Genomic DNA, 14625 nt, shown 5'->3' with positions numbered 1-14625 from the left:
GATATGGTATTATATCAAATATCTAAAACATTAAAAATACATTAAACTCTCTACTTCTCAGGATATCAATTTTTTTTTGCTAGTCTGACAATCCAGGTGTATATCTCTGTAATTAACACCCTTCAATAATTAACACATATAAATAAAGAAAGTTACATTTTAGTTTTTATAGAAAAACATATGTTTGATTTCAGGCCAATGGGCAAACATTTCTGCAATTATTTCCAGTGGACAGCTGCTGCTTTAGCTTAGCTGATGACAGTTTGCCTACAAAAGTTTTAATAACAAGGATAGTCCAACTGTTGGTAAAATGTTTTGTTTTGTTGTCTAAAATAAAAAGAATGAAAAAATGTACAATACTGTTCAAAGATTCATCTAAAATCAATCTGTTTATATTCAGGAATTTTAAATACTTGTGTTTTATGTATTATAACTAAGGTGGAATTAATTATTGAAACGTATATATGTTAGATGAGATATTTGATTCAAAAAGTAAAATGTTACCCATAATTCCATATTATTTCTAGAAGTTTTAAAATTTTTTGTTAGAAAAGGAATCCTAAAAAGAAAGTAGACTAAAAATTATTTAATTTAAAAAACGAAGTCCAGGAAAAAATCACACACGGAAATTTAATTCTGACTTATAATATCAGCAAATGGGACAAGTCATTATTTCTGTAGGGAGTGATTAGTACCTACCAGGCTTTTTTTTTTTTTTTTTTTTTTGAGCAATTTAAAAAGTTTATTTTATTTCTTTTTCTCATCAATCTTATAAAGGCATTATTAGTACAGTGAAAATATGGAAAGTTTATAAAAATGCCCCTAAATGGTTATTTACTATGTATAATATTGTCATATTAAGAAATATTTGTACATAACTGAAGTAAAATATTAATGTTATCTTAGTGTAGTAAGAAATATGGTATCTTAGTATGTTTTTTGTAATGTACTAAGATGTTTTTGCTGAGTAATTTCTACAGGAAATTGGTTTATGTGGCTCATAGTTCTGCAGGCTGTATAAGAAGCATGGTGCAGCCCTCTGCTTCTGTTGAAGGACTCAGGGAGCTTCTAACCAAGGTGGAAGGAGAAGCTAGAGCAGGACTGTCACGTGGCGAGAGAGGGAGCTAGAGAGAGAGCGGGCAGGAACAGACAGAGAGATGGGGAGCAGGGCCAGGCAGAGAGAGAGCAGGCAGGGCCAGGCAGAGAGATGAGGGGAAGGACCAGGCAGAGAGTGGGGGCATGGCCAGGCAGAGAGATGGGGAGCAGGGCCAGGCAGAGAGTGGGGGCAGGGCCAGGCAGAGAGAGCAGGCAGGGCCAGGCAGAGAGATGGGGAGCAGGGCCAAGCAGAGAGAGTGGGGGTGGGACCAGGCAGAGAGAGAGCAGGCAAAGCCAGGCAGAGAGAGGGGGCAGGGCCAGCAGAGAGACCTGGCAGGGCCAGGTAGGGGTTGGAGGGCAGGGCCAGGCAGAGAGAGCAGGGGCAGGACCAGGCAAAGAGAGCAGAGGCAGGGCCAGGAGTGGGGGTCAGGGCCAGGCAGAGAGAGTGGGCAGGGCCAGGTGGGGGTGGGAGAGCAGGGCCAGGCAGAGAGAGAGAGAGAGAGCAGGGCAGGATCCAGCAGAGAGAGTGGGGGCAGGGCCAGGCAGAGAGAACTGGCAGGGCCACACATTTTTAAACAATTCAATCTCATAGAAACTGATGGAGTTAGGACTTATTACCAGAAGTGTGACTCCAAGACATTCATGACAGATCCGCCTGCATGATCCAAACACCTCCCGTTTTAGCCCCCCACCTCCAACACTGGGGATCAAATTTCCACATGAGATTTAGAAGGACAGATATTCAAAGTGTGTCATATGACAAGTGCTTATATCATACATTATGTAAACAAAGCAGTAGCCAAAATTTTGCAAACCCTAAGTTTCAAACATTATGAAATTACATTTAAACAGAATAAAAGATCACAAGAAAAATGTAAAAATATTAATAGTATTATTTCTAATTTTTTCAATAATATACAATATGCATTAATTATTGTTATAATTAAATGTTATTTAATCTATACAGTATTAATAAAGACCAAGCCTGAATAAATCTCATTAACATCATCTTATAATCTACTGTGACTATTTTGGAGAATGGAAGCTATTTCCAAATACAGAAGTCAGTCACAGAAATGTCATTCAGGCGGCCAAAATTTACTGTATTATTGAAGCTTTCTTGGGTATTAAAGTAGATGTCATCCCCTACCTAATAAATTAAGATTAAAAAATTCTAAATTCCTTTAATATTTTTATTGTTTCAGTTTAATTGAGGGTACAAAGAATTAGGTTACACTGTTTGCATTTGTTAGGTAAATTATAGGCCCTTATAATTATGACCCATACCCAAGAGGTGTGCTATGGATCCTACAACATGGCAGTGTGCCCCCTACGTGAGAGCACCTCCATCGCCCAACTCCCCTCTCCTTAATCCTTGTTCCTCTGCCCCCAACCGTGAACTTATTTGAGTTTTTCTCTTATGTGGATGTGTATTAGATTATCTGCTCGCTTCATATTAGTATTGAGTACATGGGATTCTTGCTTCTCTATTCTTGTGATACTTTAATAAGAAGAATTTGTTCCAACTCTATCCAGGTTAATACAAAAGATGTACCCAGAGACTCAGCCACGAAATTCCTGGAAGTGATCAGGAAATACAGCAGTGTCTCAGGGTATAAGATCAGTGTCCACAAATCAGTAGCCTTTGTCTACACTAACAACACCCAAGTTGAGAAGTAAATCAAGGATACAGTTCCCTTCACAGTAGCTTCAAAGAAAATGAAATACTCAGGAATATACCTAACTAAAGAGGTGAGGGGTCTTTACAAAGAGAATTATGAAACCCTAAAAAAGAAATAGAAGACATTAATTTTTATTTTTAATAGTATAGGTTCCCCACTTGTGTAAAGCAATCTGTATGACACTTTGAACTTGATAAAAACTCAATTTTTACTAACAATTTATTTATCAGCAACTATATGAGAAGTGAGCAAATGGCTTAATAATTTATTTTGCTGAGTATGGGATCAAAATTGCATTATTTTTAGTTGAGATTCTTAGATTCTATTTTTTTCCTGGTGGCTTACTGAAGACTGAAGTTTTTTCTGAAGTCTTATGAAGACTGTCTAATCTTTTGTTTTCTTACATAATGTGAATGATGTTTTGGAATAATTAAGAACACAGTGTCTAGTGTAAAATCACATAATTTCACTACTGAGTTGTAAATAGCCAATAAAAAATGTCAGTGTTTAACAAAGCAATTCTTATTGTTTCTGAATTACTATCAAATGGAGAAGCAAATAGACTACCTTGTTATCAAAAATCACAATTAGGGTTACTCTGTTTGCGTTTAGAATTCTCACCAATATTAAAATAAGCAAACATAAGTAGATGATGTTTATAAATGTTTGTTAAAAGTAGTGGAAATGATACATTTACTATTTCCAGTTTAAGTTTACTGACGATAGAGTTTATTTCATGTATAAAACTTGTTCATAATATTATACAATTGATCCCTGAAAAACATGGGATTGAACTGTTCAGGTCACTTATCAGCGGAATTCTTTTGATAAATATATTGAAGGGTTTTTTTTGAGATTTTCAATAATTTGAATAAAACTCACAGATTGTGTCATCCAGAGGTATAAAAATTAAGTAGATATTTACATGTTTACATGTTAATCAATGGTTAATTTTATTGGTATGGCTTCTGATAAATGAAGGCTATTAATAGTTAAGTTTTGAGGGAGTCAAAGTTACATACAGATTTTTGACTGCAAGGGAAAGTGATTCCTCTAACTCCTGCTTGATCCAAGGGTCAACTGTACATTCCTAGCTTTTGGATGAAAAACTACCAGTAACTTACGTTTCTCATTCTCAGTAATTATAATTTATTGAAATTTTAATATATGGTTTATATGCAGCTTCTGTGCCATTAAAAAGACCTACATGGAATTATTAATATTTCTTCCTTGACTATTCTATTCCACTAGTGAAATCCTAAAATCAAATAAAAGCCTTTGTGTGCAAACTAAATGAACACTATTATTTTTTATATTAAGTATTAAAGTAAACTAGGGCTTATCCTATTTAAAATCCCCAAATAAGGCTCATATTCCAATTGCTTGTACAGACATCAAATAACTATTGGCCTCCTAGAATTTTTCAGACTGGTATTTGCCAGATACATAGTCTCCTATTCCCCAGTTGCATTCAAAGATCTAGGGTAATCAATAAACTATTTTTAATTCCTGGAAGCAAATATACTTTCCTCTAGCTCTTCAACCTTCTCCCTACCTACACAACTCTCCTACACGCTGTTTCCAAGTCTAGAAAATAGTTCTTTTTCCTTCAAACTGAACAGTGAACAGAAAGGAGTCTGTGTGTGTGTGTGCGTGCAGACTTCAACGATGGGAGCTATCCTGATGAAAATGTAGATGTCTTAGTTCCATAAACACTGAATTTTTTTTTTTTCATAAAGTTAACTGTGACCACAAGGATTTGGGTAAATAACCAAGGCTGTCTAGAAGTGTCTAAGAGACACTGGCACCAGCTAACTGGTCAGGCTTGCCAAGGTTCTCGAGGATTTGTCCATGGCCCAGAGAAGAAGCTGAAGAGTGAGAGGACACCGTTCCTAGGGAAGACAAGGGAAAGGGGCAGCCATCTGCACAAGACTTCGCTGGGTCAGATGACATTAAGTTCAGGGGTAGAAGTGGAGCAATTTGAAGGAGAACGCTGTGGAAGGGATGCTGAGCGCCCACGGGTGAGGCAGTGCAGATGAAAGGGCTGTTATTACCTCCTTCCCAAGGTTGCTGCCAGGAAAGTGGAGCCTATGTGTTCAGTGCTTTGCAAAGAAAGAATGGATTACAAATAATAAATCTTAGAAGGCATTTAGGTGCAGCTCAATCAAATAAACTAGGAGTAAAAAAAATTAAACTATGAGTAGAAAATTAAAAGATTTGCTAATTTCGCTTGAACATTGATTCATACAATTATCTGTGCTAATTATAGCTTATTTCAAGCATTCAACTTCTTTTCAAAGGACTATATTTTAATAGTAGGCATTGATATTTAAAATATCACTTTCCGGGTTATAGTGAATAAGTCCCTTCCTCCCCCCTCCCCCCTTCCTGCCTCCCTCACTCCGTTCTGTCCTCCATTCCCTTTCCTTTTCTTTTTTCGTTTTGTTTCTTATCTTTTCCCCTTTTTTCCCCCATTTAAAAGCTCAACATCACTTTCAGTTCCTTTCTGGCTCCTTCCTGATCCGTGATCACTCTTGGTGGAATATTTCCTTTCCCTTTGGCGTGACCCCATGTTTGATTATCATTGCTTCAATCCTGAGCTATTTTAGTAGCTTCCAGTTTCTTAATTCTTAAATCCGTCTTTTGTTAAATTGCTGTTTAAAACTCAACACAACTTTTATTATTCCGAATAGTCTCGAAAGACTTTTACCATCCATGTAACACAATGAAACTTTCATCTATATCTTTTTCATAACAATATGCCATTATATGTGTAATGAGATTTATTTTGTTCTGAGAAAATTATTATCATAATTTAGAACATTTACATGTGCTATATTTGGGTAAATTTAGGAACAGGAAAAGAAAAATAAAACTAATCCTTTTTAAAAAGATATGTTAGAAATAAAATAGAGAATTTTGAAAGATTACCTGTGATTATGCGTTATTATCCCAATATCTTTGACAGAAAGTGTTTATTATGTTAACCAAATATGCAGAATCTACAAGGCTAGAAATTTCTATAAATATAGCCATAGAAACTTTTCTATGATTTAGTCACACTTTCTATACATTAAACATAATTATATAGTTTAAATATTTTGAAAATTTGGGAAAATCACAATTTACAATTTAGGAACATTAGGGGTTTCTCTATTTCTCCTTTGAGATACAGCAATACTTTCACTAATATAATGTAATTTTCAGTGTAAGTTCTCAGTGGAGATTGGATATGGAATTTTTTTCTATGTATTACTGTGGAGTTACTGAACAGTAAAAATGAGCATTTCACAATCCATTCCCTCTGAACGATAACTATACATCCAGGCCCGGCATGTGGCAGGTTCTTTTGTGGCTCACGTCATCACAGTATGTCTGCCCTAAAACAGGCTGAATGAAGTCAAAATAATACAGCGTTGTGTGCTGGTGTGGATAATGCCACCTGCCTGCATTCACATGGACTAAGAAACAGAAAGTGCAGTGATCTTTCAATGGTCGCCTCAGCTTTATAATATTGGGGCTTTAATGTCTTGTATTGAAACGTGTCCTTTGCCTGCTCCTGGTAATAATGAGGGGCCAATTCCCACAATCGATGTGTTATTTCAGTATTTCATAAATGTTGGTGGAAGAAAATCAAACCCACAGCATTTCGAATTTATTTTACTTTCATCAATTTTTTTCAAAAACTTTATTCAATTAATTCTGCTCTTGATAATGTGTATTTCTCAAAATGGAGCAAAGTTATTGCTCTCATTTGATGGTGAAAAGGCAATAGCTTTGAATTATTTTAGTTTTCAAGGCTGAGATACAAGAAGAGTAATACACTCACTCTCGTTTGGGGAACTTCTGGATCTCAGATTATAGTTTCACCTTATTCAAGCCCCTGTGACTGTGTTTACGTAAGCACATTCTCACATCCTTGTAATTGCTACACGTGTGTTCGTGTATGGAGCCTTATTATCTGTTTATTAAACACTTGCCCTGAGCAGTCAAGATTACAGATGAATTTAAGATTTTATAAAGAAAATAAGAAGCCAACATTCTTTGAAGAAAGTTAATACTAATGTAAATGCCAACATACGTTTGACCTGCTCGAGAGAGAATAAGACTTCTCTGTGTTCACGCAGGAGTATTTCAGCATTAGTTATCATAGAAATGATTCTGATTCTGTTAGTTATCATAGAAATGTTCTCAGGTATGTGCATGTCAAAGATATTCTCTAGCAAGTTCATCATGAAATTTATTTTGCTCAGTACAAGTCACAGTTTTTCCATAGTGTTTGGAATCCTAGATCAGGGTCAGTGGCTGGCATTCAACACAAGAGAAATTTAAGAAATAGATGTGAGAGAATTTGATGAGTGTATAAAGAAGGTCAGGGGAAGCATTTTTAAAAAAAAAAAACAATGTTTCTAGTTTGAGTAACTAGTAATTATGTTACTTCTTGGGGAACAGGGGTGTGGAGATGATTAGTGCAGCTGGAAACCTGTTGTTCAGAGCAGCTCTAAGTCCAGATAAGTATGTCTAGGAGGTCATGAATAAAGGCGTTTAGTTCAAAAGAAATGTCTTGAGTACAGACTTAGGACTAGGAGTCTGGAGCATATGCATGGCAATCAGAATTAAGGGACCCACTGAGAACACGCATGCAGTGATACCTGATAACCTGCCAGACAGAAGGCTCGGATGTCTCTTGGTGAAACTGGAAAAGCTAAGTCAGTTTGGCAGAGATGACTCAGAAAAGGCAAATTGTTTTATTCTTCCACAATTAAGATATTGTAAGAGGATTAAAAACAACCTAAGAACGTGCAACCTCATATTAATTTTAAAATAAAAATAATTCATCAACAAAGCTAAAAAGAAGAAATTTGTGTTTAGATTTAAATAAAAGGAATTACTCCATTATCAATAGAAAAGAAGATTGATGGATCCCCAATCAATGTTAGATGTTAGATAACAAAGATGGGACGTATCAGATAAGGAATAGATGACAATACTCACGGCACTGAAGTGCTTGCTGAGTTCAAGGAAAGTCCCTTGTCTAGCATTGATATCTACCCCACTATTTCATTCTGTCATTTTAAGTCATTTTTGTCATTTGGTCATTTAAGATCATGTTCCCTGGGTATGCGGCCATCACCTGTCAAAAACTGGTCCCCGACTCTCATTCTCTTCCTCTCTGTCTGCTGCTGCTCAATAAATCACCCCAAAGCCTAGTTCATTCAAACAACACATTTCTGTACTTCATGATTTTGTAAATCAGCCATGTGGCCTGAGCTCAGCAGAGTGATTTTTCTGCTGGCCTTCAATGGGCTCGCACAGCATCTGTGGTCAGGTTCTGTTCAGCCTGGTGTCTCTGACTCTGCAGAGGTGCTCTCTGTCTGCTGGGACAAGAGGGCCCTGACGTGTGTCCCTCATCATCTAGTAGCTAACCTGGACTTGTGCTAAGAATGGCAAGAACAGAAGCCGTCTGGTCTCTTGAAGTTGATACGAAATTGTCAGTGTTATTTTTGCCATATTGTATCCATCAAAGCAAGAGACAGGACAGACCAGGTTCAAGGAATAAGGAGAAATATCCATGAGAACAAAGTAACAATAATTGTATTGTGGACAAAGGGAAAAGGAGAAAAAATACTCTGAGTCCTAGGTCTGTCCCAGAAAGACTGAGGAACATTTAAGTTCCATCTATATGAAATAGCAAAGGCAGGTCTGCCAACTTCTGCTATGATCCTCTCCTATTAGCCTAACTCACAAAGTAATTGTATTGATTAAAATCGGTCAATATTTGCTACTGTCTGTGAAGGTTCCCAGGAAGACATATGCTAAGTTATCTTTTGGTTATAATGTAGATTCTGCTTCCCAGACACCCTCTGGAGGATTCACTGGGTGCAGTCAGTAGTACAAGCTAGAAAATATAGACCTTCATATAGTAAGGGACTCGGCTTCAGGTACAGTGTCGCCAGGTTTTAGGTGTTGGACAGAAACTTCATTTACAAGGCTTGCTTTCAACATTTTGCTTTTAAAATATAAACAGACTTCTTAAATTCGCAGTAGGATATTATAATACACATAATAGTGCCCTTCCCACTGAAGTACCCACAGTATCTGTAAATATTTTACTTTAGATGGTAAAAGAAACTTTGCAGATGCATCTGGTGGGTCTCAGTATAATCACACGAGGATGCGAATGAGTCAGAGTTAGAGAGCTGAGCTGCAGTACAGAAAAACCAGTGCTGGAGTAAGGGATATGCACTTGGAAGGTGGAGCGAGGGGCTGAGAGCGGGAAGAGATGGAGCCATCTCCCAGGAAGCCTCCAGAAGGAATGCAGACCTGACAACAGCTTGACTTTAGACTTCAGACATCCAAAACTATAAAATGATAAATTCGTGTTTTGGGTTTTTTTTCTGAGCCACGAGTTGGGGGAAATTTGTTACCAGAGCAGTAGGAAATCAAAGTGTCAAAGTAAAATGTTTCCATGGGGCCAAAAGCTGGTGAAGACAACAAAACAAGATAGAGAGGAAAGACAGCCAATAACGAGGTATTGATAAGGCTCCGGATTGCTGAGACAGGCATTCTGTACTCGAGTTTCAGGAATACACGAGGTCAGGGAGCATTTTGATGAGAACAGCCCTCAACTGGGCTCTCTCTTGAACACATCACTCTAATACAGACTGTTTCTCTCTGCATTAAATGCCCAGGGATTATCCCAATTGCGTCTTTTTTCATCATCCTGCCATTCCATTCTACTCTCTTTTTTTTTGTTTCTGATGATTGGATTTATTCTGATTTTGTAAATTTTTCTGTGGGAGCTCAGATATAACAGTCACAATACCAGTGTTATGTCATGTGTGATTATGAGCCAGAAACCCCAAACTCTACTTGACTGTGTCACTAGATCTGTCAAAACCTGTACTATATCAGGTATCCTAAAAGTCACCCATAAAGCCACCATACATGGGGAAAATGGGAAATTCTCGCTAACTGAACCTTTATCCACAAAATATCCAGTACAAACTTTTACAAAGAGGTGGACAGCGTGTAGAGGATATTCTGCAAATATTTTGGAAATAAAAGCACATTTAGCTAGAATTTCTGATTTTCTTTACATAGGGTGACTTTATAGATGACCTTTGGGACACTCTTTATAATAGATGGTTAAAATTAATGAGTGAGGAGAAATAAATAAGTGAATGTTGTAAAGCTTCTGGAATAATAACTGCATATGGTAAGGACAATAAAATATGAATTATAATGAGAAATATATTCAGCAGTTTATGCTGCCTCTTTGTAGATAGCTCCTACTAAGATTCTGAACTGTGTTACATGCTTACTTGGTGATCGTAGATATAGAAAACATCATTACAAATAGAGATAGTGTGTTAGGATACACATTTGAATTGTTTTAATATGCAGGGCTTGGTACATTATATCTAGGTTAAAAATTTGAGGAAACGGGTAGCTAGGTGGTGTCAATAAGACCTCCTGATATCTATATCCTATTTTATTCCTAACATCTTGGCATCATCTAACGTTTTAGACACAAACCATTCCTACAATTATTCGTAGTATCTTTGTTTCAATTTCCCTCCAGTACACTTGGTACTTGTTTTACTGGTAACAGTTTCTTTACAAAATATGAATGCTTCCTTAGGTACTGTCTTGATAGCTGTATTAAAGTATAATTTTGAAAAATTAAAGCCATGGCTGTTCTAGACCTCCAACATGAACTTGGAAGCACCCTGTGAATCTTTTCTGCTAATTCTAAATTCGCTTAAATTTACATTGCTAGTTTTTTTTTTCAGATGATTCCTTTACTCTTTCTTCATCTATAAATCAATGAATCTCTACTATATTCAAAACAGTTGCTACCTACTGTAGGTATGTAAGTTTAATAAATGTGGGGTCTTAGACGAATCTCAAAGTCTAGTGCGGTTAGACCATTAGATAAGAGCCAGTCTCCCTGGAGAGGACCCAGAGCCCGCATGACCTCCAGAGTTTTCCTCCCCTCCACCCGAAGATGTCTGTGAATGAGCATCAATGAGATGCATGGAAATGGAATAGGGGACTTACTTTTCATATTATTTTTCCTATGGTTTCTCTATTAAAAATAATTTCTTACCCAAAATTGGATATAGATTTTGTGATTCACAAAATATTTCAAGACAAAGACTACTAAATATAAATATAGCTACTGAAATCACTTGCAGGCGTCAAGCACAAATTACACCAGAGGAAGCGAAACAGGTAAGGAAGGATTTATTCAGAACCATTTATTATTATACCAGGGGAGGGAAACCACCTCAGCTAAAGCAAAGAACTGGAGAGATTTTAAGAGCTGGCATGGGGGCGGGGCCTGTGGACGACCTGTTGGATAATTTGTTTTAATCAATGAAAACTACATTTTCTTGTGTTTTTTGACAGAGATAGTTTTACAACCTGGGTCAAGGCTCCAGCTGAAGTTGGGCTCCTGTCCTCCCACAGACAGTGAGGGCTGCAGGCTCTGTGTTCCCTGGTGTTTACATTTCAAAGGGAGGGCTCCTGAGCCCTTGAGGAAAATATTCCCGAGTTGTAAAGATGCCAAGAGGCTTTTAAAAAGATTTACATCTCAAAGGGGCAGAGAAAGGATTTCTACTTTCTAGTTCTCTAAAGCAAATGCTCCCAGAAAAGAGAGTTCAGGGGCCTGGAGTCAGGAAGAAACCGCCTGAATTTACTCAAGTTGGGGAAACGTTAAGGGCTGCTTGGTCAGGACCAGGGAAATGAGCAGATAAGGGGGTTATGCAGTTGTGAATAATACAGAGGATGTGTTTTGCTTTTGGAAAATACTTGGGGGATAACTTTAAAATTCTTATCCTTATATTTAAATGTATAGAGTTATTCTTGCTGTGATATCTTATCCAAGATTGTAGGCCACTTTTAAGGTTCTCGGTCATAGATGAGAGTAAAATTATAATAAGGGGAAAGTTATAATGAGGGTTATTACTCCACAGGTATGGTCTCATTTAAGCTCATTTACTTTGGAAAAGAGTAAGATTTATATTTATTTGATCAAGAAATAGGCAGGATATTGAAAGCTGCAGAATGTGCTTTGATCTAAAAGCAGCCAGAATCTCCTGAGGAAAAAATGCTTTTAAAAATGGTGAACAGTCATACGGCTTTTTTTTGAAACAGAGTCTCATTATGTTGCCCTCAGTAGAGTGCGGAGGGGTCACAGCTCACAGCAACCTCCTCCTCCTGGGCTTAAGTGATTCTGTTGCCTCTCAGCCTCACAAGTAGCTGGGACTACAGACGCCCACCATAACACGTGGCCCAGCTATTTTTTTTGTTGCAGTTGTTTAGCTGGCCCAGACTGGGTTTGAACTCACCACCCTCGGTGTATGTGGCTGGCACCATAACCACTGTGCTATAGGCACCAAGCCAGTCATACAGCTTTTGAACAAAACCAACATCAAATCAAAGACTTGGAACATATAGGCATGCGCACACATAACAGTCCTGATGGTACCATGGTATACTTAGAAAGAACAGAGTGGAGAATATCCAGAAGGATTTAATTTGGATTGATTCCTGAAACATTAACTACAACACTGGTCCAAGAAACAAAATCTAAAAAGAGGTCATTGGACATGATGAAACTATATTTGGCTACAGACCAGACGCAAAGCTATATTGAAAAAAAAGTACAATGATTTGATTAAGTACATTCAAGATTTTTAAACTTAGGTTTTAATATTGAAAAGGGTAAAACATGTGTAATGATTTTATTAAATACATTCAAAATTTTTAAACTTAGGTTTTAATATTGAAAAGGGGGAGCTACTGAGATTTCACTGTGTGTGATGGTCATTCTTTTCTTTAATTCAACAACGAATGTTATCAACTAACTTTGCCAAAGACATAGGCCTTGGTGCCAAGAGGAAACACAGAAGAGAAAGGCATACTGTCTGCTTAGCAGGTGTCCATAATCTATCAGGAAATAATGGAACTAACGATGAGAGTTTAATAGTAACTCAGGAGATACTAGGGTGCGATTATTCTGTGTCCATCTCTCTTTGAGGTGCTACGTTTTTTAAAATAATTTACAACAACGCAATAAGCTTGATGATATAGAAAAGCATCTAGATGTGATAATATCGTACACTATGAGGTCCTAGTTTCCCTTAGGGTGTGAGGAACGTGTGCTTGTTGGAGCTGAAGTGGAATGGTGGTGGACATACACGGCCGTAAGTTCACATTGCATCTCTGCCCTGAAATGTGGACATTTTTGGACTTCTAGATCTGTTTGCTATTTAGTTTTCAATTAATTTATAAACTACCTTAGTTTACTTGGGTGCCCGTCACAAAAATATCCAACGCGAGCTGCTTAGACAGCAAACATTTATTTTTCCCAAACGAAGGCAGATTTGGTTCCTGGTGTGGGCTCTCCTCCTGGTTCACAGACGGCTGTCTTTTCACTTTCCCTCCCATGGCAGAAGGGGAAAGGGAGCTCTCTGAGGTCTCATTCATAGGGAGGAAATCACGTTCATGAGGACTTCACACTCAAAATCTAATCACGTCACCCATATTCCCCACTTTGAGTGATATCCCTAGGGAGTTAGGATTTCAACATAAAAACTTTGGGAAGGACACACATATTCGGTCCAAGACAAATACTCATCTTGTACTTATAAAAATAAATGTTAAATATTGTATAAATACACACAATATAATATAAATAGTGTCCTTGTTTGCAGTTAGCTGTCAATATAAAGACGTTTTATTATTATATAGATAAGAGGATTAAGGGAAACACAAAGAAGTTGATAGTCTCTAAAATATTTCCCTAAGAGAAATGCAGATAAAGTTGTATGAGAAAGAAGCATCAGGTGCTGTGTCCTGGACTGGACATAGCATGCTGGACATCATTCCTAGAAGGCCTTGAATGTCATTCTTATCATTTTGCGTTCATCATTTTGGGTTCCTTAGATCAGGGCTTGCCAGTCACCTGCCTGTTCTAGTCCAGCCATGAGCTAAGGATAGTTTTTAAATGATTGGAAAAATAAATAAAAAGAATGTGTTATGATTCATAAAATTCATAGCAAATCTAAATTTCAGTGCCTATCAACAAATTATTATTTGCAAACAACCATTAGTTACACGTGACAGAAAATGTATGTCTTGCCAAGTCCAATATTTGCTATCCTCTGCATTAGAGGAAAAGTGTGCACACCCTCACGTTAGCTATATAATTTTTTTCTCCTAAATTTTAGCATCCTTAATGGCAATATATGTAGAGAACACACTCAGTAATCTGGGAAGTAATTTTAGCATCCTTAATGACAATATATTTAGAGAACACATTCAGTAATCTGGGAAGTAATAGACCAAACAGACCAAAGAGAGAGGTTATTTCTCTCTTTCCACATCTCTGACGTAGGTAACACTTGAAGGGAGTAAAAACATTTTATAAAAGGTCCCAGGAAGACTCTATTCCTTCATGCGTTGGGTCCGTACAACTCATACCTCATTCCTCACAATTAACCTCACTATGGTGTGAATGGTGTTTTGTCTACATTTCTAGTTATTTGTAGTTTCCAGGTATATGTAGTTTCAAACATTAAAGGAATCTATTTACTACTATTTATTACTTTGATTTTTTTCCTTTTCCGTGTCCTCTTCCCTAACTGTTTTTTTTACATTTTTCAAGTATAGCTCTAAAATTAAATTTAATACTTATCTAATATGTGACTTTTATAGAAATCATTAATGAGAAAGACTAATAAACATTAAAATTTTATTGTCAAAATATTCTCTTCCGATATTTAATAAGACAATTCATCACACAAAATTCACTGAACTTTTAGGTGAGAAACTCAAT

The 14625-nt window shown here is 37.0% G+C and overlaps 1 protein-coding gene across 1 annotated transcript in view; it reads left to right on the top strand.

The window, feature by feature from the left end:
- The window catches only part of CDH7 (cadherin 7), a 119162-nt gene that overhangs the window by 74107 nt on the left and 30430 nt on the right, over positions 1 to 14625 (top strand). The window lies entirely within an intron of this gene.

Source organism: Otolemur garnettii, unplaced genomic scaffold, assembly GCF_000181295.1.
Source record: "Otolemur garnettii isolate 467f Iridium unplaced genomic scaffold, OtoGar3 scaffold00027, whole genome shotgun sequence".
Classification (NCBI taxonomy): domain Eukaryota; kingdom Metazoa; phylum Chordata; class Mammalia; order Primates; family Galagidae; genus Otolemur; species Otolemur garnettii.
Note: the sequence above shows the minus strand (reverse complement) of the source record. Positions and strands in the feature narration are given on the sequence as shown.